The sequence below is a fragment of the Pseudopipra pipra genome, chromosome 7 (assembly GCF_036250125.1).
Source record: "Pseudopipra pipra isolate bDixPip1 chromosome 7, bDixPip1.hap1, whole genome shotgun sequence".
In the NCBI taxonomy this organism is placed as follows: domain Eukaryota; kingdom Metazoa; phylum Chordata; class Aves; order Passeriformes; family Pipridae; genus Pseudopipra; species Pseudopipra pipra.
Window position 1 is genome coordinate 9,342,810 of NC_087555.1, and position 25,539 is coordinate 9,368,348.

The 25,539-nt window shown below is 37.6% G+C and overlaps 1 long non-coding RNA gene across 1 annotated transcript in view; it reads right to left on the reverse strand.

The window, feature by feature from the left end:
* Positions 1–22,340, reverse strand: part of LOC135417603 (uncharacterized) — a 300,927-nt gene extending 278,587 nt beyond the window's left edge. The window contains exon 1 of the long non-coding RNA XR_010432131.1: positions 22,200–22,340. This is a non-coding gene — a long non-coding RNA (uncharacterized LOC135417603). The remainder of the gene's footprint in view (positions 1–22,199) is intronic.
* Between the last annotated feature and the right edge of the window lie 3,199 nt (positions 22,341–25,539).

Consider the following 25,539-nt stretch of genomic DNA (forward strand, 5'->3'; position numbering starts at 1 on the left):
CTCATGCCTTAAAAGGAAAGAATCTAGACTGATGCTGTAAACACCACTTCAATAAACCAAGGAGATATTCTCGAGTACAGCAGTCAGTTCTAATGGAGACACATAAACTTAAATTAACAATGAAAGGAATAACAGCTATCAAATAACACCGAGCATTTACAGCAATGAACGTCATTTATTTACAAAACAAACAGAACAGAGCTCAATGTTCGACTAAAAATGAATAATATCAACGTTTTGACTGAAATGATCTCTCTTCGTTTGAAACAATAACAATAATATTGACAGAGATAGTTTCATGGTTTAGGTTTTCTAGTTCTCATGTTCTGCTACTACTAATGCTCATCTGTAACAGTCAGCTAATCACAGTGAAAACTATCCCATCACCAAAACCTCTGTGTAGAAAGATATAGAAGTCATTGAAGATGTTTGCTTCCCTACACCCCAACCTACTGCCAATGAGGAAACAGATAAAGTTGCAGATAAGGATGTAGTGATGCAGATAACTTAACAGTTCAGAGTGTTTTGCAAAGAAGTTGTAGATGGGAAATCATAATTTGATCATTCTACATAGAAAAATTCAGACTCTCAGAAGCAGTTTCAATATTAAGTCCTTCTGATGATGCATTCTGTCCCAAAGTAAGCCATTTAAATAAATGAATTTCAATTTCAGCTCTTCCAAATTTCCATTGCACTTAAATTATAAGATTAAACAAACATAATCTTCTTTAACAGTTTAGTGAAAAAAGTTTCTACATCAAATCATTCTAATCCTCTTGTTAATATAGTCTGGTTATATTTAGGTACACCATTTCCCTGATTATCAGATACAACCAAGATTCACAGAACTGCTTAATCAAGAAAACTCTCCTAGAATTATCAGTCAACATCACAATCTCTGCTGTGCTTCACATCCTCAGCCTTTCAATATAACATCACCCCAGACTTCATTTGCCCTTAGTTTATTCAAATCAGTTTAATTCCAAAGGTTTTACACAGCAGAAGCAGAATATGCCTCCTTGCATGTGGTTAAATCATGGTTATACTTGACTGCTACAGAAACACTTCCATGTTACAATACATCTGGCTTGCATTTGTGATGGTTTTCCTTTCATATTAACATTTTCTCAATATGCAGCAGCATTTATGTACCGCCAGGCTCCCACAAAGCAGAGTTTGGCAGGAGCTGAGGGTACTACAGTGCAGTCACAGCCACATGCCAGTACAACTGGCCATAAATTAAAAAAAAAATTGAACAAAAAAACCCCCAAAAAACAACTAAAGGTCATTGGCCTGGTTGCTAATCATATTAGAAGAAAACAACTATTAAAGATGACACCTGGGAAACAAGCTTGCCAGGACCAATTCCTAGCTCTCCTTTAACTTGCTTTTCAGTGCAAACACTGAGGTTTGAGCTGCCCAACTTTCAGAGACTGGAGCTTTCCAGACAACAGGTTGAATATTCACCAATGCCTACTTGAATTATCTAAAGCTTTAAATCCATAACGCCAAGTTTATGAACTGTATTCTTCATTACATTTTCTATAATCAAAATTGTTAATTCAAATATTATCTTCAGAAAGGTCTCAAGATTTATTGAGAACATGGAAAGGTTTGAAAAGCAAACTAAATAACTAGGCAGAAAACCAATTTGACGGGAACAGTGAGAGAAGGTTAAGGGGAAAAGAAAGTAATTGTATTTGTGTTTTTATGGCACCCTTATTAGCTATATCTTGTAATTACTATGGGGCAGCTAATGGTTTATTCAGGTTGACAACCTAAGCCAAAAGTTTATTTGTTCATTCCTGTCACTGAATACTTTAATTTCTTACGTCCCAGGTGAATCTTGTATGAGTCATACTTGAAAACACATTCTTTATCAGAAAGGAAAACAGATTTAAGCATAGTTGCAAGCATTTTATAAATGCCTATAATTCTCAAACTACTAGGTTAATTCCTCAATCTATTTTTATCTTTTGCTCTGGTATTTATTGTTGTTTTATTTCGTATTCTGTTACTACTTGTAACTTACATTAATCCATTCTCACTACAGTGCAATAATAAAGCAAATAATTACCTAAGGGACGGAAAGTGTGTATCCCTCAGAATCTTGCATAAGGATGAAAACTAAGCATTTCAGGAACTCAACAACTCATTTCTCTTAATAGAAAAAAAAAAAAGAAAAGAAAGAGCTTTAAAGACTTCAGAAATTCTTGCTCAAGTAAGAAGCTCACTAAGGGTACTAAGACAAGGAGACATGTGCACACCGTCCCCTTACCAGCCCAGGAGTGGTACCTGTCCTAAGCAGAGGTTTATGTCAGCTGGGTTAACTTAATGACAGGAAGGGTGAACACTGACCTCTCTCCTTAATGACCTCTCCTGCTGGTAGGCAGGGATCCAGCCTGCACCCACAGGGACACATTGGTTTCATGTCCAGACCAAGCATCCCTCAGGACAACATGGTTGGGAAGATGCTGCCCCTATGAGAAGCTTCCCCTCTTTAAGAGGACAAGGAGCAAGCTGTGAGATAAAGGCCTGCCACAAAATACAGTGGTTTACCTGCTTCTCACCATCAGCCAGTACACAGACCCAGACTCCTTCCACAGATCCATGTGCAAGCAGCATCAAGGCACAGGAACTGGGAAGAGCTCCCAGGATGCACAGACAGCATCTGGCAGTAGCACTGGCTCAAAAACACTGGAGTTAAATTGTTGCTGTATAGCAGGTTCATCAGACTGCTAACTTTTGGGGTCCTGGTTGTATTTTTCATAACAGCCACTTCTGTACAGGACTTAGTGAAGTGAAAGAGTCCAGAGTTCTGTTTTCTCTCACACAAATCCCTATTTCTATTCTTCTCCAAGACACACAGTTTGAGAGACCCACACCTTCTCTTCCCTCAGGAAGCAGCATTTAATTGCAAACGCTTCCCAAAATGAGTTTGTAAAATATGCTAAATGTTCATGTTATGTACTTAGAGGATTCAAAGACTAAAGATCTAAACTTTATTTTTCCAGTTAAAAATGCCTGTCAATTAAAAAATTAATACTTGGCCTGTTTTAACTATACTCACTATAGAGAATACTCTTTGTCCCAGACTACCACCCAAACATACCCAAGAGGTACAACAGCTGCATACAAACAAGGGGATCTTTGCTACAGAGCTAAAAGATTCGAGGTCTATTTAGTATTGCTTAGCACTGACAATCTTCAAAACAGGGGTACATATACAAATACTTATGCAAACCACTGGAAGAAACTAGGAGGTTTAAATTTAATTTTTTTTCCATTTTACAGGGAGAATTAATTGGGCAGTACTAGAAATCATCTTTCTACAGAAGCAGATCTCAGAACTAGCACATTTAAAACTGCACCACAAGTAATTACTAGATATAAAATCTGGTTGTGTTGCATGCCACCAACAGCATGTGGAACTGTTGAGTAAAAATAACACAGACAAAATTTCTTCTCTTTTTCTTTCAGTTCCAAAAGAAGCCATAAAGCCTGGCTGGCTCCCTGGGTAGCTGTGTTAACACTAAAAACACTGACCAGCAGAAATGATTGCAATCACACTACTACAATCTCCCACAGAGGAGGGCAATCATACAGATCAGTGTCCTGTCAAATTGCCACCTAATTCTAGTAATGTCCATCTAGTCTGGATACCCTTATTTTGTATTTTTGTTTCTCAGTCATCACAGAACTGATAGCTGAAAGAAAAAAAGAAACCACATGAATGGTCCTTGGGTAAGAGCAATCCTGGGCTGTCAGAAACTAAAAATAGTATACAGTATCTGTATCAGCTGTATTTTTTTTCCTCTCCACCAGTGTCCATTTCAGGCATCCTGTTAGTGTGATTTAGGCTCAAATATAAAGGGCTGCAATTTGAGAGGCCTACAGGAAAATAAACCTTATCAGACTTTTTTTTTTTCCCAGCAAGAGGTGTAAAGTGCAAAATGAAAGGGCCCAGAGAAATTTTTAAGCCTAATTTTAGAAAAATGCAGCATTAGCATCAGATTCCAAGGGGACAGAGATATAGGAGCAGCAGGGAAATGCTCATGAAAACATTTTCTAGCTTGAAGAGACAAGTTAGCCACGTGAAAAGGAGAGAACCACTTCTTAAAGTGTGTACATTACTGACTGCAAGATCTATTGGCCACTCCAGCTGTTGTTTTTAACAAAAAGCAGCAACATATTGACTTGTGTTCATGAAGAGTGTAATTAGTCTTCAATGTTTTTGAGACATCTTCTGAGCAGAATATGGAGAGATTGCATTACACGAACTTGATCACAGTATTTATGAAGTGAACATTTTGAATTTAACTATGAAATAGGACAAAGGGAATTCACTTTAGTTGGAAAAAGTCATATCTTCTGTAGCACAAGATCTTCAAATGCAACTTGGAAAGCTGAAAGCTTATGTTTGAGAAGTCACAAAGCTGCAGCCAAGGACTAGATTTTTAACTTATTTAACATCCAGGGGATAATTACTTGGTGTCGGTCCACTGAAGCAAAAACCAAGTTAGAGAAGGGAGTTCTTGATGGTTTCACTAGTATCTAAACCAGTTAAATACCCACCTACAGCCTCAGACACCCACATTTACCTGCCTGTGTAACTGTAATATTTTTCACTCTGCTCCCTATCCTTTCTACCCTCACAGTCCTCAAGCCCTCAGCCAGGCACCAGCTGACTTCCCAGCTCCACAGGCACTAACAACTCCCATAAAGTGAGGTGCTACTGTGAATTAAAGGTGAACACCCGCCCCACCCACAGCAGCTGTGGGCATTCCTGACCACCTGGAGAACAGTTCTGAAGTTCAGACAAAAAAAAAAAAAAAAAACAGAAAAAGTAATGACTTTTCCAAATAATTTGAGACTAGTAAAAGATATAATAGGACATTAAGAGACCTGTTAGACCACTCAAAAAAAAAAAAAGTATAGCCTTCTCAGTGAAGGGTAGACAGTTTTTGTGTTTAAGAAGAACCGCAGCATGTATTATTAGACCAGTCTCCTTCAGTGTTTTTCCTCCCCCACAGGACACCACTCACTATGTATATAAGTATATATGTTTGAAAACACATCTACACGAGTGCATGTCTTGCACTGGAGCAGTTTAAGGCATAGTTTTATTGCACAATGATGCAGAAATCTGTCCTAGAACAGGCACATTTTATGTAGCTGTAAGTACCCTGCCAGCACATCTGCTGCTAAAACAACAGTTCCAGCTCTGCAGCAGCTCAGTGTGCTGAGATGGAAGCGTTGCTTTATCAATGTATAAACAACCACTACTGATGACAAGTCTTTTTTCCAAGTTTAACTGAAGGTTTGGTAAACAGGTTTGCCCGCAGAGGGCAGGCACAAGCACGTCACATTTGCCTACTGTGCACCTACAATTCCAGCATGATCACTATCACTATTCAGATGACTGAGCAAGCTGACAGTACATGACAGGTTATCTATCATGTATAGAAAGTTACAGAATGAAGAAGAGAGGAAGAAAATACGGAGGATTACTATGGGAAACTTGCTGAAGGAGTGTGGCAAGGATTGAGGATTCATAGGCAGAAATAAGATAGGACTTTGTAAATGACTGTAAACTACTGAGGGGAAACTGCAAGTACTGGAACATTAGAGTTCACCACTGACTTGCAATCCTTGTCCACATTACCATTGTTTCAGTAAGATTTGCTTCCTGGACAAGCCTTCAGGCGTCCAGTGCCAGTCCTACCTCCTTTCCAGCAGTCCCCACCTGGGTGGAGAGTTGCAGATAAATCAGGGGTTGCCTTTTACGCCATAAACATTCAAGACAGCCATACAGTTTCAAGGAAAAGACTGCACAGAGTGTCCAGGAAAAAGTGTTTTTAAGACATGGAAAGAAAGAAATATTGATTAAGGGTCACAGGCATGCTGAGGTGTAGCCTTTCAGATGTACGTTGCTTTTCTACTAAAAACTGCAGGTGAAAAAGCCTAGGCAGAAAAGGGAGGAAGAAGGGAAGCCATGTAAACAAAACATGGACAAAAGCAGATTCCATAAACATCAGGCAAGGGACAGTAGTTTCATTATTTAAAAAGAAAAAAAAAGGCTAAACAAAACCTCCCCAAAATATATGCTCTTCCACCACACTTAGACATTATAATAATCAAAAGGCACTATAAAAACCACTGCAGTAAATTAGTGAGTTACAAAAAATAAGCAGGGCACATGTTAATGGTATTCATATATATCTTTGGGAAGATGAACAATTACAATTTGCATCTCAGCACATGCCCAGTATTTGCTATAATATTGAACAATAATAAATTCAAACACAACAGATCACTGATGTTCCTACCTTCTGCTTTCCACACACAGCAAAGGGTGGCAGCAACTACAGCTCAGTTCTCCTGTGGCTGCTCACACTGCACTGCAGTTGTTCCAGCCACACCAGCATGAGAGCGGCCCCAGGTTGTCCAGCAAGTGCCTGAGCCAGGCATCAAAGTGTGTTGCCTCCCAGGCATGGGCAGCTCCGTGCTCTTCCTCAACTTCTCTACCTTTCCAAGGCAGGAGGCAAGCAGACAGCCCCATCCTCGGCTACAAAAGTCTATATCCAGCAAAACTTTCATTTACCAGATAGACAGAGAATCAACTTGTGCAGACTCCTCAAAAAGACTGTTACAGAAAAGCAATCCCAGGTGCCCCTGCTCTCCTTTTATGAGCTTCAGGTGGCACCCCCCACCCCCCACATCAGCTCCCAGCTGTGCCCATTTAGAAGGGCAATTCCCAACCTGAGAGTGATGCGGGTTCAAGTAACGGACAGTGTTGGTAATTAAAATCACCTGAGTGGCAGGCGAGGCCTGAGCTCCACTCTTTGTGCAGCACAGTTGGTGCCCTGGCTGCAGGGTGGCATTGCCTGCCCTGGCACTGACTGGGGCTGGAGGGCTGCTGGGAGCCCCTACCAGAGTGTGGCAGCTCCCACAGCCTGCAGCTCTGAAATGGGAGCTGGGACATGTGTCTTCTGGAAACCTAGTTCCACAGTGGGGAACCTCTGATAGCCTTGGGCTGGCATCTCTGATTTTTTTTTTTTTTTTTTGCAGCTCAGCTGTCTTAGGTCTATGATCATAAAATGGGCTTGTAACCCCCTTCCAGTATAGCAGAAACCTGAAGCAAAAGAGAACTGCATCAGGAAGGTGCTCTGAAATTTCAGAGCACACAATGAGACAGATGGAGTCTTGATGGAACTTTGTCCACACCTTTTTTTGTAAAAAATAGAACACTGAAAACACACAGCGTTTTGTATTGCAAACCCAAGGCTTTAGTAGAGCATAAGCTAGCTAGCTAATTTCTAATTTCTTTTTTTTTTTTTTTTTGCATCAAAAGCCTAGGTTTGCTGGGCAGTGCAAAATATGAATAGAAAATCTTAGAAATACTTCTCCTCTCTGCTCACTAAGAACTCTCTCAGTCCAAAGCCCTCTTGAAAAGGCCCACAGACTTGTCAGCTGGGGCAATACCCTGGTCACCTCTAAGAGTCTTTTCACCACCTTGATCAGCAGCCTGAAGCAACCCGCTATTTTAGATTTCCCACTCTCTGCTTGGGCCACACATTTCTTGAAATCCTGCCCTGCCCAGATACTTGCAAGAGGTGTAATTGTTATTCAAAGTGTCTTGTTAATGTACATGTTTACAGCCTTTCCATACAAATAAGACTGGGTTTGTTGTTTTCTGACAAGCTCACGTACATACACCAGAGATTTCTTTCTAAATTCTTCTCTGAGATTTTTACTCCTAAGTAATTCAGGAGAAAATTACCAATCTTCTTCATATCCACCAAGACAGCCCATGTCCCTGCTTCTTTAAGAACCATGAACTTGGAAAAAGCTTCATAATGTCTAGTCTCATTTGCCCAAGATGACTGGCCAGGCCCCTTCTTACCTGGCTGAAGCCTGGGATCTCGAGTGCCTACATTTGCCTCACAGGCAAATGACACTTGGACAAGATGTAAATGTTTCTCTTCCACCAGCTCTTCTTCTAAACCACAGTACCTTTAAAATGATGCTGCTTGCCACGACACACAGAGCCATACCTGAGCAACTCACAAACATCAAGGTTTGCTAGAGGTTATAGCTGAAATTCTGCCTCTGGGCAGCTCACTAAAGAAATTTTTTTAGCTATAAAAATGATATGTTGTTCCTATACACTTGGGAAAGATTAAAAAAAAAAAAAGTGGAAGCCAAATTTCCCATGAAGATCCTTGATAAGCTAGATAAACACTGCTGAACACCATCATAAAATTTATCTGATGTCTTTTATTGGAGATGGTGTGGCTAGAAGACAACAGAGACACAACTGGATGCGTGCATGGTACATATATGCAAAATTTCTTCACTGTCTGTATTACATTTTGCAATTTCTGATCTGGTAGACAGTAATAAACCAACAATTTCATGCAGCTAAGTGAATAACTTTTTTTTAGTTCCCAAAGCACAATATTGCTGCCCCAAAGCAAGTACATACTGGCCAGAAATATGCCCATCTATTTGTGGTATTGCTGAATGAAGCTACAGTTTTTAAAATACCTAATGCTTTTGATAACAGCTAAATGTAATGTAGACTGGACTGTACTATTGTTTACTCATATTTCTGTTGTACAGAAATCTTGGGTTCTTTAGACTGTATATTTTTTTAATTCTGACATTTTCTGAAAAGAAAATGAGAGGAGAAATGGGCTAAGTGCAGAGACCTGAAGTTACATATTAAGGTTTGCAGAGGTAAATCAGAGCTTTTCTATGTGAAGAATGCCAGAGCAAATTAAAAGAGATATTGGCAAGAATAATCAACACAGTGGAAATGAAGAGCATCTGCACCATAATAGAGGGTGTATAAAATCAGGCTCTGCATCAAGAGAATATAATTCATATTTCTGCAGGTAGATATCTTGTATTCAGATCTTATTAAAATACCTAATACAGCATTTCAGACTATGTTCTCAGTCGGACTCACAAGGAGGTGGGGGCACCAGAGGAATATAGATGGATTTTCAAAAATGTTGTTAATATAATACTGGACATAGTAACCCTATATTTAGGAAACATTTTGCTGTGATGTTCTTTCAGGAGTACCTCTACAGCCCTGGAAGAAGTCAGTAGTTAGCGGGACAGGTAACATGATCCAAATCTGGGCCCAGTCCTGTTCCTCAGATGGTGTCCAGTGCCCAGGGCTGGGGCTGGGCTGGGCTGGCTCTGGCTCTGAGGCCACCCTTGCTGCTCCCTGACACTGAGCAGTACATTCAGAAATGTCCAGCTGATTTTGGTTTATCATAGTGGTGAGAGGGGCTATGCTTCTGTTCCCAAAATACAAAAGCAAAAGAGGCAAGGTTAGTAACAGGGATGACTTCAAGGGATGCTGCAATTTCTTCTGCCACATGGCAGGGAAAGGTGGGAATGAAGAAACAGAAAGAGTAGGGAAACACAGCATTGTTTACATGGCAGTCCAGAGAATAAAACAAGGGTTGAGTAGCCTGACAACATACAGTCTCACAGCTCCTCAGTCAGAAATCCTGAAAATATGTACTTGGAATTGATATGTTGTGTTGTTTGTTTAGTTCTAATTTTCTGGTCTGTCAATAACTAAAAGACCCAATGCATCTTTTTCTTTTTCGTTGTGTGTGTTCTTCTCTATGAAAATCTAGAACCTCCCTTCAATTGTTTTGTTTTGGTTTTTTTTTTTTTTTTGTGATCCACATCATGACTGCAACAGTAATTTACTTGTCAGACAACAGAAGTCCCCGTGCACTTTATGTTTGCACTGATGGAACCTGTGCCAGCGGTGCCATGCTTGTTATGCGCCCATAAAACCCTTCAGCTGATGTGACAAGGAACAGCTGTAGCTGATGTTGAAGGACTGGGGACCCTTTATTAGGGGTCTCCAATGAGTGGTGGAGGAATCAATCCTTCATTCCTCGGCAAGAAGGAAAATAGAAGTACTGAGCTGGGTTCAGACTGCTCCTGCTGCCGTGGATTTACGGCACATTGTAATACAATTGTCTACAAGCAGGAACTCAGCACGCTGCTAAAAAATGGCAGCAGAGGGCTGGGCAAGGTACTTCTAGTGCTGAAGGACAATGGATTTAATGCTGTAGGGATTTCATTCTGTGATAGGGTAAATAAACAAACTGCAGGTAAAATAAATCTACACACATCCATGTGGAGACAATCTGACTGACTAGGTGTCTGGATGTTGTGTGCATAAGAATCTCTAACGAAATACTGAATTCTAATTGACTTTCACAAGTCAATTCATACTGGATTTCACAAAGGCAGTTGTCAATGCTCTGTGGTTGAACAGCTTATTGAATTAGGAGAAAGTCACTCACTATTCTGAGCAGACTGCATTCTGCAAGTGCTGTTGAAACAGCTAAAAAATCCCATCAAATATGACTTAGCAGGGAAAGGATTTATAAAAATTCCATTGTAAATAGAAGGATATTGTTCTGATTTTACTTCCATTGTTCTGTGAAATTCGGATGACTTTTATAAATAATGAACAAATGAATTTTTGTTTATTGAATATAAGAAGTGATTTTTTTCTTAACAAATGGCCTCGCAGATTAAATACTGTTTATATATTTCAGGAAGCTGTGTGAGAGCTGTGGAGAGTTCTGTTTAAATCACCCTAAGTGATTTATAAATCACCTCTAAATTGTTTAAATCATCTCCAGCTAGTAAGATAGGAAACTCTTTCTGAGAGAAGCAGCTAACCATGGATTATCATACTTGAAATATTCTGATGCTCTGAATTATACATGACATTTGAATGCTTATTTTCCACTCGGGACCCAGATCATCTACTAGTCTTTGGGGATATTGAGACTTGACATCGAGCTCAGCACCTTGCTTTGTGCACTAACCAGTTCCAAACAACTTAAAGCACATCAGCTATGAGGGTCCCTTCTTAATCTTCCTGTCTTCAAAGTTAAATTATTTAAACAAATAGTATAAGCTTGCAATAAGATGAAAAAATGCATATTTAAAGAAGCTATCCAAATGGCTTAGGGAAATGTAAGTGGGCCGTGATAGAGTGGAAGTGAAATGGTGGTATGATGGTATCCTTTTGTTATGGAAGCACGAGTCTGCTGTTACTCAGGAAAGACACTTCATTCATGAGGAAGAAAGAGATTCCACAAAGCAAAGAAGAGTTTATAGCATGTGAACCACCATTCATTTTGCAAGTCAGCACAGCCTTCAATCATATTTCTCAGTTTCATATTAGATGCTCTCATTTCTGTTTTCTTTTCACTGACTCATCTACAAAACGTGGAGATCCTGAGCAGTTTACATCAACTAATCCCCCAGGCTAGGGAATACTGCAGGAGACAATACACATCACAGATCCCTTTATTCTTTTGTGATATACATCTTTAATATGCATCATTATGGCACACAATAAACCTAACTTTAGTGTAGTCATGCGCACCGAGCACATGTCATCAGTCACTGAGAACTGGGCCTGTGGGTATTTAAGGCTGAGTGGGAGGGTGCTTTATTTATCACATCAATATGACAGCTCTCTTCATGAAGTAGGTGAATGCAGTAACTGTTGTTCCACCAATAATGATTGTATACATATGTTTAATGTAGACAAAGGTACAAAATATGTTTTTAGATTATTTGTTTTTAAATATTCTACTGTGTAACACGACAGATTCTGTGAGCCATGATGACCTTTTGAACTGTTTTCTTTGAGGAGGTCTAATAGCATAGTTAACACGTTTGAATTTTTTCACCATGTAAGAAATTTTACTCCATTTTTTTTGCTTTGCATATTAATTAAATTTATTTTCATCGTGTACCAGCTGTCTGTCCAACAAACCAATCTCATGACATACTGATTTGTAGTTAGGCAAAAGGACAGAAAAAAGTAAAAATAATAGGGAAAAGGTAGCCAAAAATAAATAAGCCCTTGACCCTTATTACTTCCCTTCTGTGGCAACCTGGCTTGGCTGAAAGATAAGTGCTGTGGCATGTATGCAAGTAATTCCTCTAATATAACCAGTATAAATTGATTTCTAGCCCCCCTCAGTATGGTATTTGTTTACTAGATTTGGATAGTTAACATGTTGTAACAGAAGTCACGATTCATGAAAATATTTTCTAGCAGACACTTGAAAAACCCACATGATCAATAGCTGGTGAAAGTCAAATGTACGTAGAATGTTTGTTTGCCCATCCTCTCTGGAGTGGCTCATTCCTGATATCCTCCAAGCTCAAACATTCAGACCATGCCTGTATTCAGGCATGTGCCTTTTTATATGCTGTCAGTACAATGCTCACACTCTGCCAAGGATGAGTGATTTTCAACACTGCTGATATTGAAGCTCTCTTCAAAATAAAGGTTCTGATCATATGAGCTACTGAAATGCCTGGATTGCCACTGCTCCCGAGGGCAGCTGTGTTATAACGTGGCAGAAACACGTTTAACACAAGAAGCGCCGTTTGGGCTCGGTGTAACTGTGCATTGTGGTAACAGTTCACTACAGTATGAGAACTGCAATTGCCAGAGAACCTCGTTAGAATTACAAGCGAATTATGTGCAGAAAGTCTAATGTGGAGAGACATTGAAGCAGTACTTTTGTGAATGGTTCTGTTTAGCAGAAGATCATTTAGAAGAAAGATGTTAGGAGCAGTCAGCTCTTTACTTTTCATCTTCTGACGCATGTGCTTATGTCTGTCTTATCTTGAAATGTTGTCAATCAAAAGAGGTTTCCAGACAGAATTTCCTAAGGTGTTGATCTATAAATCAGATACAGATTTGCACAAAATCACTCTGACTCAGCTTTGAATCTGACCTAAAAGTATTTCTTGTCGTATGGAAGCAAATTACAGTGGAGCAGTAAAACAACAGGAACATTGCTGAGAAATATTGGCGCCATTCTTGGCAGAAGGATGCTGCTGAATGTCACAAAAAACCTGACAGACCTGGAAATGAGGGCTACAGGAAAGCAGGAAACCAGTAGCTTAGGTTGCCTATATTTATTAAAAGGGAACAAAATATCCTCCTGGAAGACTTAATATGCTGTCTTAATTGTAAAAAAATTAAAAAAAAATTAAAAAAAAAATCAAGATGATGTTGGCCATCTTTTTTCACATGGAAGCATGACCATTATTACAAACCCTGTCATCTTGAAGGCATGAAAGGCACTAAGACCTACTGAAAAAGTTGCTTTACAATGTCATAATCTAAAATTCAGTTTGCCTTGTTTTTAATTTTATCACACAAATAACCAAGTCTTCAAATAGGAAGCAAACACATACAAAAAATTTTTGTTATTGAATAACAGGCAGTCAAGAGAATGTGGAAAGTTTGATGACCACCATGCTATTTTTTTTCCTATTGCATTCAAGGTAGAAATGGTATATGCTATTGAAGCAGAATTTTTCACTTTAAGGAAAATGGAAAATATTTTAGAAGTGAGATTTAAAAGTTAATATTCCCTGCCATTCTGACTCATCCCCTGCAAATCTGAGTTGTCTTTTTATATATATGTATATATATATATGTATATTCTGTTTATTTTTATTCCCCATAGAAAGAAAGGAAAGATAGGTGAAGGGTGGGTGTAGGGACATCAGCCTGAAATTGGAAATGCTATGCATTGTCTGTAATCTCATATTCATTATATGCAAACACTATAGCAATCCATCAACACTGAAATATCTGCAAACATTTAAAAGATGACAGCTTTAATTCCAGTACAAAGTGTATTCCCAAATGCAGCTCATGTCCATAAGATATCAAGAAAGTAGGTGTTGCAGTTTGTCTTTGTGGTTTTTTGAAATTACATTACATTATTCATAGACTGGCATAATGTTTATTTGGGGAGGAGAAGGTGGTTTCTTTTCCCCTCAGGGACTGAATAAAACCTCTGAGGATGGCCAAGAACAACAATAGCAACAAGTAATTTGAAGTGATTCAAACTCTGGAGAATACCCTTTCCTTTCTACATGCTCTCCCCTTTAGTACAGGTTTGGTGAAATTCCTGGCAGAGAACATTTCTAGTTTATTGCTATTGACAGGGATACAGCACTTTGAAAGTCGTGGAACATAAATATGGTAATTCTATCAATCTTCCTAGGTCAAGAAGCAGGTCTCTTGAAATGGATAGACTTGCTGAGGAAAAACAGAAAAAAAAGAACAATTTTTCTGTAGTTTTCTACCCTCATTATCAAGCAAAGCCTGAACACCTCTGTCACTGAACAGTACATCAGCACAAACCCCATAGCAAATATGTGATGCTCCCATTCATGAAACTGGAATACAAGAATACAAAAACTGCCTCTCAGATAAACTAGTCTAGTTTATCTGCACAAAGAAAATAAATTTTTTAGATCCATGTTACACCTTCTGAAATGCTCAGAGCACCATCTGTTTTTAAGCAAACAATTGCAATTCATAAAGTAAAATATCTACAGTGATTTACAGAGAAGAGTTCAGACCTTTATCCTCAAGTATGATGACAGAAAATTACATACTTTTCTAAATCAATGCTTCCTAGAGACTCAGGATCAATGTAGATGTCCTTTTCATTCTTTAGTATTGTATCTATTCCTAAATTGGATTAGATTAAATAATATTAGATTGATAGATAATACAACGTATGTCTTTTATCTCAATTTGACTGAACAACATTTGCAATGCTCCTAAAGCAATACTTTTTCATTTGAATCTTCAAGTACAAAGCACAGAATTCGACTGAATTTCTATTTCCCCTTTATCCTGCTACTATCTTTGATGAAATTTATTTGGATGCATGAAAATGGAAGAGTCTGACATGGAATTCATTCAGAGTAAAATCAGGGAGAAAAGTGGGAAATAACAAATGGAGTATCTCCATTTGCCCTTTCTCCCCTTGGTACAAAAAAAGGAAAAATCTCTGAGACACAGAAAGTAAGGGAAGGCTCTTTAGTGACAACTGCACATCCCTGATGAATCAGGATGGATCCAACATTTCATCAGCTGCCTGGGCATTTCCAGTATAAATTTGAGACTGCTGGTGTGATGACAAGTTTCAGTGTTAAAACAGTCCTCCCTGTTTCATGCCTGGTAATGTAAATCCAAAAGGTACTGTGTCTTGACCGAGTGTCCTCCTAGCCAGCTACTTCAAAAAATAATTTACCTCACTTCTCCCATTAATAACAAGTGCCTTAGATCCCAGAGCTTTTTGTATTATACATGATTGAAGAAATAATCCAACCAAATACAGAGGGTTTGGTTTTGTTCTGCAGTGGTGCTAGTAGTTAGCAGTTTTATTACCCCTATTACTATTATTATAAGGGATGCTGATTCTGAAAGATAGATGAGGTTCAGAATTAAAAATTTTGATCTAAAACTATTGTGAAATAAATTCTTGTATCTCAGTTCTAGTAAGTAAAGAATAACATTGTCATTTTACAACCCTGAGAGAATGGTCATGTACAAATACTTGTAATATTTCAAAAGTTACATAGATATTTTGCAGTTATAAATCTGAAAATTATTGGATTCCAGGGGAAGGAATTCATGTGATAAGGTGAGTTAAGTAGCAGTTTCATTTCTGATGTAGTTAAGCTGAGGTATCAGAATTTATGAATGTTGTTGGAAAGGTCTGAATTGTTTTCATAGAAACTTTATAATATTGGTGTGCTTTTAAAATTCAGGCTACTGTCAGTTCTTCACTTCTCTCTTTTCGTGTAATATTCCAGCCTTTCAGTCTTATGACAACTGCCACCAAAACCAAAATCAACTATTTGGATCCAAACACTTATTGGTTATGACTAGAGGAAGAATAAAAAATAAAAATTCACATGCATCCTAGGTTGCCAACATGACTTGAAGGTGGAAGGGCAAAATCATAGGAGGCCAAAAAGTCCATGAATTTTTTTCCACGTGGCTCTCTCTACAATGGAAGTCTAGCAAGCCTAAGATCAAATGATTTGGAGAATTATGCCATGGTCAGGAATGTGTTTTCAGATGTACTGATTTAGTTCCTAACTCTACATTTCTCTGCAGACCTTTAAATTATAGAGCGCTGCAAAGAATTGGACAAATCATGACAGGGAGCTTGAAGCTGGACCCAGAGCTGTGGCTCTGGGTGATGCTTAATTAGGTGTGACTTTGAACACCTAATTCTTCTGTGCCCTCTAACAACCAGAAGTTGCCCTCTAACAAATGTTTGGTAAATACATTGATATCAGCAGGCTTTGGATACCCCAGACATTGCTGCCTCTCCAGACATTGTTGGGGAAGTTGTAAAGTGCTGTTATTTCTCTACACTATCTCAATAACAACCTACAAAAGAGGATGTAGCAATAACTGGCCAAATAGAATTTGGATCCATTCAGGCTACTCTGCTACATAAATTATTTTTAGGCCTGGACACTAAAGTATTCCTATAAATCTAGCAATACTTTTTAAAATACCTTTATGACATTTGCAACATATGCAGCATAGTTTAATCACTGTTTTAGATGATAATTGCAAATATATAGTCAAGGTAAAAATACTACAAGAACAGATGTTCTGCGGATTTAAGAGACTTTTGATTCTGGTGTGATTCAGAAAAGGGTAAAGGTATGAAACTAAAAGACAATTGGAGAAGTTTGGGAAGGAAAGTAGGGAGCAATCACCAATCTTTGCAGAACCTGTTAAGCAATAATTAGCAAGAGTTCAAATAACAAATGCTCTCCCAAACGTTTTGTTTATGCATGGCCACAGAGATTTAAACTGATGCCCACAATTGCTATAATCATACTTCATAATGTACTTTTCAACAGCATTGTAGTACTGGCATATTTCTAATATAAGCTGACAGGTAGATTAATGTGAGACAGAACTGGAAAGAGCATCTTTCCCCTGCTGAAGAGTTCAATGCTTTTATATGTAAGTGTTTAAAGCTGAAAGGTAAAGGGTAGCTAAGGTTATTTAAGAAACCTGCTGTGTTTTTCCCTACAGGGTAGCATTCAAACATGGCAACTAAAGCATAGGCTTCAAATCTTTTGGGGGCTGGCATTTTCTTGAAGGACTAGAGAATAATGACAAAATAACTTCAGATGCAATATGGCAATTAAAAATTGCAAGACTCATAGCTTTAAAAATTAAATGCTCTGATGCACACACCTACTACAGTTTAAATACTTGCAGCAATCTACCAGATATATTTGGACATTTAAATTCTATCTGACCTTCTTCTTATCATTAATGTTAAGATACTTATTAAAAAAACAAACAAACAAACCACTGACACACATTCATTTCTGTATTGTGTTTCCTACAGCTGGGAGCCCCTCTAGCTGCATTTCATAGTTGTGTATGGGATTATGAACAAACTAGGAGTGCTGAGAAATATGATCTTAAATGTGCCTCTTACAAGGACTAGTTTGAGAAATAAAACAAATATTCAGATTTCAAAACAAGCAAGGACTCTAAATATTAAGAAAAAATACATTCTTTCATACAGCTTTCACTGTTAAGTGTTGCTCTACTGCGGAATAATGTGTAACATCCTGAAAGGATGACTTAACAGGTATAAATCAGCAAAACTTCTCCAATTTCCACATATAAGCTTTGAGGAAGAATCATTTAGAGACAAGCTCTCCAAAGATGCTCTGGGGGAAAAGCAACAGAAGAAATGGTCTGGAGTGAACTATAAGAGTCACCCGAGGATCTGAAGATGGAAGACTCACCAATTGTTGGGATTTTTGTTTAAGTCAGAGTTATTGACCAGGGTTCATTAAATGCTATAGTGTACCAAAGAGAAGGCTGGTCATGCATAAAAGCATTTCTGTAATGGCATAAGCCCATTAAAAAAAAAAAAAAAAAAAAAAAAAGAAAAAAGAAAAAAACCCTGTGCTTCTTTGGTTTAGAGTTAATTGAGGTTTTCCAGGGGGAAATTCAGAGCAGGACATTTTAGAATGATAAATACACCTGAATTCTCTTTGCTTAACTCCTGCAGAAACCCTTGGGGTTCATAAGAAACTAAATGTTAGGTGATGCCTATAGATCTGGGTGAAGTCTCCATCAGTGTCTTCAGCAGAGAATGATTTTATCACTAACCCCCATCTTTTGGGGGCAGAGGTGTGTGTGTTGTTGGAAACACTTTATGTTCTATTTCTCAATAGTTGTGTTAATCACTAGTTTTAAATTCTCAAAGCAAAACACTTCTTGGCTTTCAATAAGAATTGTTAAAAATCTGAATTATATTTTTTCTCTTGTTTTTTTTTTTTCCTAGTTTTTCTGAAGTCGTAGTTGAATATCTAATTTCTTGCTCAAGTAACTAAAATGCTGTGAAATAAGACAATTAAACCAGAACTCCGTATAGTTGTTGCTGTCACATGGTTGTGCTGATGCAGCTGTCTTGCTATTTCTACATGCCCAGTGGTTCTTAGGCTCTTCTATCTTCCTCTTGGTACACCACAAAGCTGTAGAATATCCAGGTATTTTGTATTTACCTAGTGTCTTTTAATGAAAGAGAAACCTATTTAATTACATGGACTGCTTTGGTCATCACTTCTTTTTTGTGAGAACATATGTTCTCTCCAATATTTGCAAACCATGCCAAGGTTTTCAGAGCAAGCATAGCATCGTGCTGATCCCAGTTTAGGAGATCTTTTCATAAAGGGAGGAAGCAGTAGCAGTAAACAGTGTTACAAGACTAACTACATTTACAGGAAACATTTTAAAGGATTCTAAAATTAAACTTGATTGAGGGCATTTGTGAAAGCGCTAAACAAATTAGAGGAACTTAATAGAAAATTTTAAGCATTGTAAAAGGAAGAAAACAGATCTTTCTCCTTGCACAGTTATCTTGAAAAGCCTTTTAAATAAATAACACTATGACATTTGATATAATTAGGTTCAAAACCTATCATGAAATGCTATCCATTTAAGGGTTTTTATTTAACAAACTATCAGGGCTTTGGATTAGGGGAAGAAAAGAATCCTGATGAACAATTAAACAAATGTCATCTCTTTACTCGATTCACTTTTATTTGTTTAGTGAAGAAAACATTAATGGGAATGCAGATACATTAGGACATTATGATAACTAGTACATTAATAATGCAAATAGCTTAAGAAGGTTAATTACTTCTCAAATGAGTAGTTATTGTGTAATTTTCTTCCATTGGAAAATACACCAACTCTTTCAAAGATTAAAGCAATTTTTTTATTATTTTTTTTTTTTTGTTCTGCTGCTACTCTTGAAATATACACAAGCATTTTGACCTGTTGGGTTTGAAAACAATTATCAGTCAACAATCAAAGACTGAAGTCCAGCATTTAAAGATCAGGAATACATTACCAGTGAAAAATCTCTAGCCTTTATGAAGCATCAAAACCAGAAAATTATTTCTGTTCAAAAGGGCCATGTGACTGCTAAAATGTACCTACCCCCAAAAGGCCAAAACATAAGCACCATATTTGAATTTCAGATGATCATTTCTGCTCTTGAAGACAATTAAACCACAATAATTGCTCCCTTGGTTTGCATGATTGCATTCTCTCAGTTGTTCTAATACTGTTTGAGATCCAACATATGAAGTCAACTGTCTCTGTTGCATTCAGATAAATATCTGCATTAACTTTTATGGTTAAAACTGGAGTAATATCGTTAGAGAATTGGGATTTGAACATATCTAGTATTTTGTTAATTACTCATAATAAGGAAAAAAGTTTCAAAGTGTCCTGACACAGAGTAAAAGTCAAGTTCTCTTGCAGTGAGATCAGCATTTCAGCAGCTGTTACACAGATGAGAGTCACACTCACAGCGACAGAAAAATAATCTAAAATGAGAGCTTTTATTTGTATTCCTGGGTATGAATAAAATTTTATTAGTATTCACTCTGGAAATGGTCTGCACTCTTTAATAGGTATATGAGATGCACTCAGTGCATAAGGATGTGGTTTCCATCTTGACCATGACAACAGAACACATCCAGACTCCTCTATGTAGGTAAGAGCAGCCTTGAATAAAGTGTTAGAATCATGACTCAGGAAAGTGCAAAGTCTCTGTCCATATTTCCAGAAGCTCAAAATTTACTGGTTGGCTCTGAAGTAAAAAGTCAGCTTCATTTCTCAGATATTTTCTTTACTTATTATCATCCTTAGTCCCCTGACTGCACTCACCCTATGGTTAGGGAATTTGGCACACCTCTCTATATCATCTGTACTGGATGGTTTTTTTATTGCTTTTGTATTTTAAATTCTGCTTTATTTATCATTGGCCCCTGTGCCCACTGAGTCCATATCACCTTGAAGCAGCTCTTATGACAGCCTTATGTTCCTATACAAGTTATCATTCTTGCCTTATAATAATGAACCTTCTCCTACACCCTCATCATGAACTTCAGACACCCTTTAACAGGCTAAATGACAGTGCAAGAAGCTCACTGAAGCTTATTGCAGTACTTCAAAGCTGATTTTTTCCATTTAGGTCTGCAGTTTGCAGTTTTCCAAACTTGCTCCTACCTTGCTGTGGCAGGAGAGTGTTGGATCACCCCCAGCTCAGCACTGTCAAATTGACAACACATCACCTGGTGTCTTCTAAAAATGGTTATAAAGAAAATGGTTATAACCTACCTGGTTATTTTGACCCACTACCGTATATAAATGTCATAAAACATCTTAGACACAATATCAGCCCTGTGCACAAGCAAATGGAAACATAACCATACTCTGGGAGAGCATCTTCTGGAAGAGAATAAATGAGGGGAAATGGAGAGGAAGGATGTGGTATTACGAGTATAGCCTATAATTATCTGAGCTCTTTCAGCTATCAAATTGCTTTTATTCTTAGGCAGAATAAAATTCTTTGGAGTGGCAAAGGCAGTGCCTCAGGAAGCTGGAAAACACACACCTTTTTTTTGTAGTTCTAACTTCTAAATGAAAAAAAAAACAAACCAGGAAAACCACAAACAAAAAAAAAAATCCCAACTAACCAAAAAAACACAAAGGAAAAACCCAACCACCTAAAGCCTGCTTGTTCTGCACGATGGATCATATTTTTATGGCAGAAGCAACTGACCTCTTTTCTGAATGCCCTGGAAGAACACTCTTATGAGAGCCATATAAAACATCAGAGTCACCTGTTGAATCACAGATATATGGATACAATATTTGTACCACAATTTGCCATGTAACCTTGCACTTAAGCATGACCTCAGCCTTCCCCCATCCATCTGCACATGCACTTTCAGATTCTGAAGTCTGAATAATCCATACCAAATGAGGAGCTGCAGAAAGTATTCTACAGTGACAGAAGAGTCTAGGGCTTGTTAACAGGATGCAGCACACAAAAAATGCACGGATCTACCTGCAGTCCTTGGAGCACTTCCACATCCGTGTACCAGAAGTTCCTCAGGTAGTAAAACCTAAGAGTCTTAACTCCAAATGTTTCACCTTTGTCAAGGCTGGTGGCATTAAAGTTTCCAATGTTATCTTGCCTGGAACTCCTTCCTGGCACACATTTACGGAGCCTGCTGGCAAGGCACGAGGCACACACGGAAGGGACCAGCCTCTAATACACCGAGCATCATAAAACTCCTAAGTCTGTACAAATTGAATTACTCATGGACCACTGAAGATACAATATTTTGCATGAACTTCAACATTTAAAGTCTGCTTCTGTAGTTTTGATATTATGGCGCAAAAGAAGAAACAGAATTTATGACTAATTCACTTCCCTTCATTAAAATTTTACCTGTTTGGTTTTTTTTTTAAGACATTGTTTTCCCCCCCTCTCATTACAAGCAAAAATATTTGGACTTATCAGCTTATTAAGAAGCATATTTCAGTTTTAATCAAAATGTAAAGAATTTACCAGAGAATAGACTAGAACAGGATGGTGCTCTTTCTCCACTACAGACACTGTGAGGAAACTACTCTGACAGGACACTTACCTTGGAACAGCATAAAGGTATTAACTGGGTAATTTAATTAAGAAATCTCATAGTGACTTAAGGCAATTAAGAGTTATCACAAAAATTCAAAAGGCAATAAATAATGTGTTATATCACTGAGGAGTAAATTTTAATGCATTTTGCATTAGGAGAAAAGGTGCTAAATAAATATGGGAGATTTACTAGTATTATATTTGGAATATTCATAGGCTAATATGTCCAAAGGTCAGGTTTTATGAGATAGCAAACTAATAAATATTTTTAAACACTTACAACATCATAAAAAGTGAAACTACCTGCAGAGTTAGCTGCTATCCCTGTGAGTGTGGATGGTAGAAACAGCCCTCTGAACTTTTGGCTCTGTAAACTCATGGTCTTTAAAATTTTTTTCTTCCAGCAAATGTCTTGGAAATTAAACAGGCTGGAATTTATCCTTAGATCTGAAAATTAGCAGAAAGAGATAATTACTGGACAAATAACTGTAAGCAATGAGGCATTCCTCAAAATCAGCTTTGAAGTCCCACAAATGGTATGATTCATGGCATCAAACCAAAATAACCCATTTTATCGCATTAATCTATATATTTTATGTAATTAATTCATTAATCTACATATTTAATGTAATTAATTATAGTGTTTATTTTAATTTACAAATATGTTACATAGAAAAAATGTACATTGAAAAATTTACACAGTACATTGAAAAAATCTGTATTAAAATCCTAAAATAACAATCATGTTTCCACGGACTGGTTATATTTTTATATGTGTGTATACACACATACACACACACTTACAAGGTTTTAACCTAACTTTAAAGTCTTCATGTTGGTCTACAGTAGAAAAGTTGGTTGAAAGTACTCAGAGAGAAGTAACCAAAGTAGAATTCATAAAATATCCCCCCTCAAATGCCGTGTGTGTCTAGAGCAGAGCTGGGGGAATTCTTAGAATTTAAAAAGTCTGGGGGAAAAAAGCTAAAAAAAAAAAATCCACAAAACCCAACCCTTTAAGGAACAGCCTGCTAAACTCATAAAAACCAACAGCCAAGCTTCACAGCCATGCTGACTGAACAGGGCCCTCCCGAGCAGGAATGTGGCCTTGCAGGATGGGAGCAGGCAGGACCCACACACCTGCATCCCACCTGAGCCAGCCCTGAGCCCTGGCAGCTCAACCTCACGGGTGGCAAAACATGCTCAGAGAGAGACAGAGAGATTGGAAGTGTAAAAGAACCAGAAAAGGAAAAAAACAGAGGCAATTGCAGGAAAGTTAAATTAATTATTTGCATTGTTTTCTCTAAAGAGATAATTAGGAATATTACCACACTAGAAACAATCTTCAGAGAAGACGAAACTCTTGAAAGACCTGTAGAAGATACTCCAAAGCAAATCAATAATTTTAATAGTAAAATATAGCCAGGATCAGGTGCTATCCACACATAAGCTCTGTTGTGGATCTCTTCATCTCTTGCTTAAAATTCACTTCTATATGAAAAAAAATAGCATTTGTGAAAGTGCTCTAAGTGAAATTATTTCAGCATGGATTCACATTACTGCAGATTGATATGTCTTATCTAAGACTATCAGATAACAGAATATCAAATGCCCTGCTTAAAGAAAAGAGGATCTTCTGGCAAAATAAATGGTTATAAAAAAAAACAAAACAGAAAACAAGAGTAAAAGGCCATCAATGTTCACAATGAAGAAGGGATGCCAGAATGGTACAAAAAAATAAAACACAGGTATTATCTCACAGTACAAGATCTATAAGCATATCCAAGATCTAACTTAAAATGGTCGAGCTGCCAGCTTAAAGCAAGAGACATTTTTTTTCTTTTAACAAATATTTGAATCCTATACTTATGAGGGAGCAAAGTACAAAGGTATTCAAAAAGATATGAGACGAGGATCTGCCCCACTAACCACCATAAATATATTGCTGTAGGGTTTCATCTGCAGCCTCTCCAGCTCTCTCGGTGGATCTGGTATGCACTAAGCTTCAGCTTCACAGTCAGCTATTTATACCAAAAATCTGCTACAGCTGTGTGTCTCTATGACCATTGATAAAATCACAGAGTTAAAAGACAAAGAAAGAAAGAGAAACTTCATTGACTTTGCATCTCCAAAGAATTCCCCTCAAGAAGATACAGAGCTTCATTGATCAATTCTCTTTTCTATGATTGAATTTTTCATCTATTATTACCACAAAAAAGAATGAAATAAAATATGATATTCATATTTTATAATGTATTATCTCCCTCTCTGGTGAAACTCATTCTGAATACAAATATTTATAGTATTAGCTATATCACTAGAAAGTATTACATGTTTAGGAAACTACTTATAGAAAAGAAGTTATGAAGGACTCATTTTTTTCAGGGTGAGCAGTATAAACAGCTCACACTTTACTGTAAGCATTCCTTTTTGCATTTAGTTCCTTACATTCTTGTCATTTCAACATGCTTTTGGCCCAGTCTTGGAAAAGGGTCGATGCTGTCATTTGTATATTTGTCTGTACTCTGACATCGTGCTCTCTGCCCAAGCAGATCCCCTCATAAATTCAGGGCCTTAGGTTGCTTTACTATTTTCCTTTCTGATTCTTGTCAACCTCCAGGATGATGTTCTGTGACAAATATCACCTTGTATTAAGGTTTTCCATGCTATTTGATGGAACAAGTCATAAAATGGAATTATATGCTGGTTTCCAAAGGAAGCTCACTCTCTGAACTATGATTTACTCTTAGGTTTGTAATCACTACTTTTTGCTTCAACCTTAAATAAATTTTCTAAGATTTCCTAAGCCACCAGCAGAAGGAAGCTATCCAATGCTTCAGGGATGGTAAATTCTGTAAAGTGTTATGGTAGGAACCACGATCACACTGCTTCTTGCAGTGACTCATCAAATGTGGGGTGGAGAAATCTCCCGAGCTGACTGTTACCTTTTTACAGAAGGTTACACTCTTGCAAATTAGTGTTCTTACTGTACATTCCTAGATATTTTCTCCACTGAAATCTTAATTTTCCTGATTTTGCTCCATCTATCAGTTAAGTTTGCAAGCAATGCCACTGAATGACATATCTAGATCTTCTCCCAACACAGTCTCATGTTCCAACAAACAGGTAAGAGGAGGTCTCTTAATGAGCTGTGAGCTCTTCAGCTTCCACAAGACCTTTTCATCTCTCAGGTCTGAAGATAGTGGTAAATGAACAAACTCTCCACTCAGAGGTGCAACCCTGCACTACAAAAGGTGAAAGCTAGCTCTTAAACACTTCCAAGTAATTATAAATACTGAATTAGCTCAAGTTTGGGGTTAGATTTTTTGTTAAGCTATACATAATTTCTGACATCTGCTCAGGGTTGAAAATGCTCTACATGCTTGTTCAGTACCTTGAAAAACAGGGTTATTCCCTTCAACACTTCAGAAAAACATGCACATTAAATATCATTATTCATCACTAACAACAACAGCAAAAATTAGCCCTGAGCATTGCTGTACTTAATAGCAGCTGTTAATATATCCACCTTCAAGGATCAGTTCCAAATTACACATTCCTATAAATTTTTCTATGATGATTTAATTTTTTTCATTTACAGTTTTTCATTTGTTTTGTGGATCCTGAGATGTGGTGCATCCTGCTG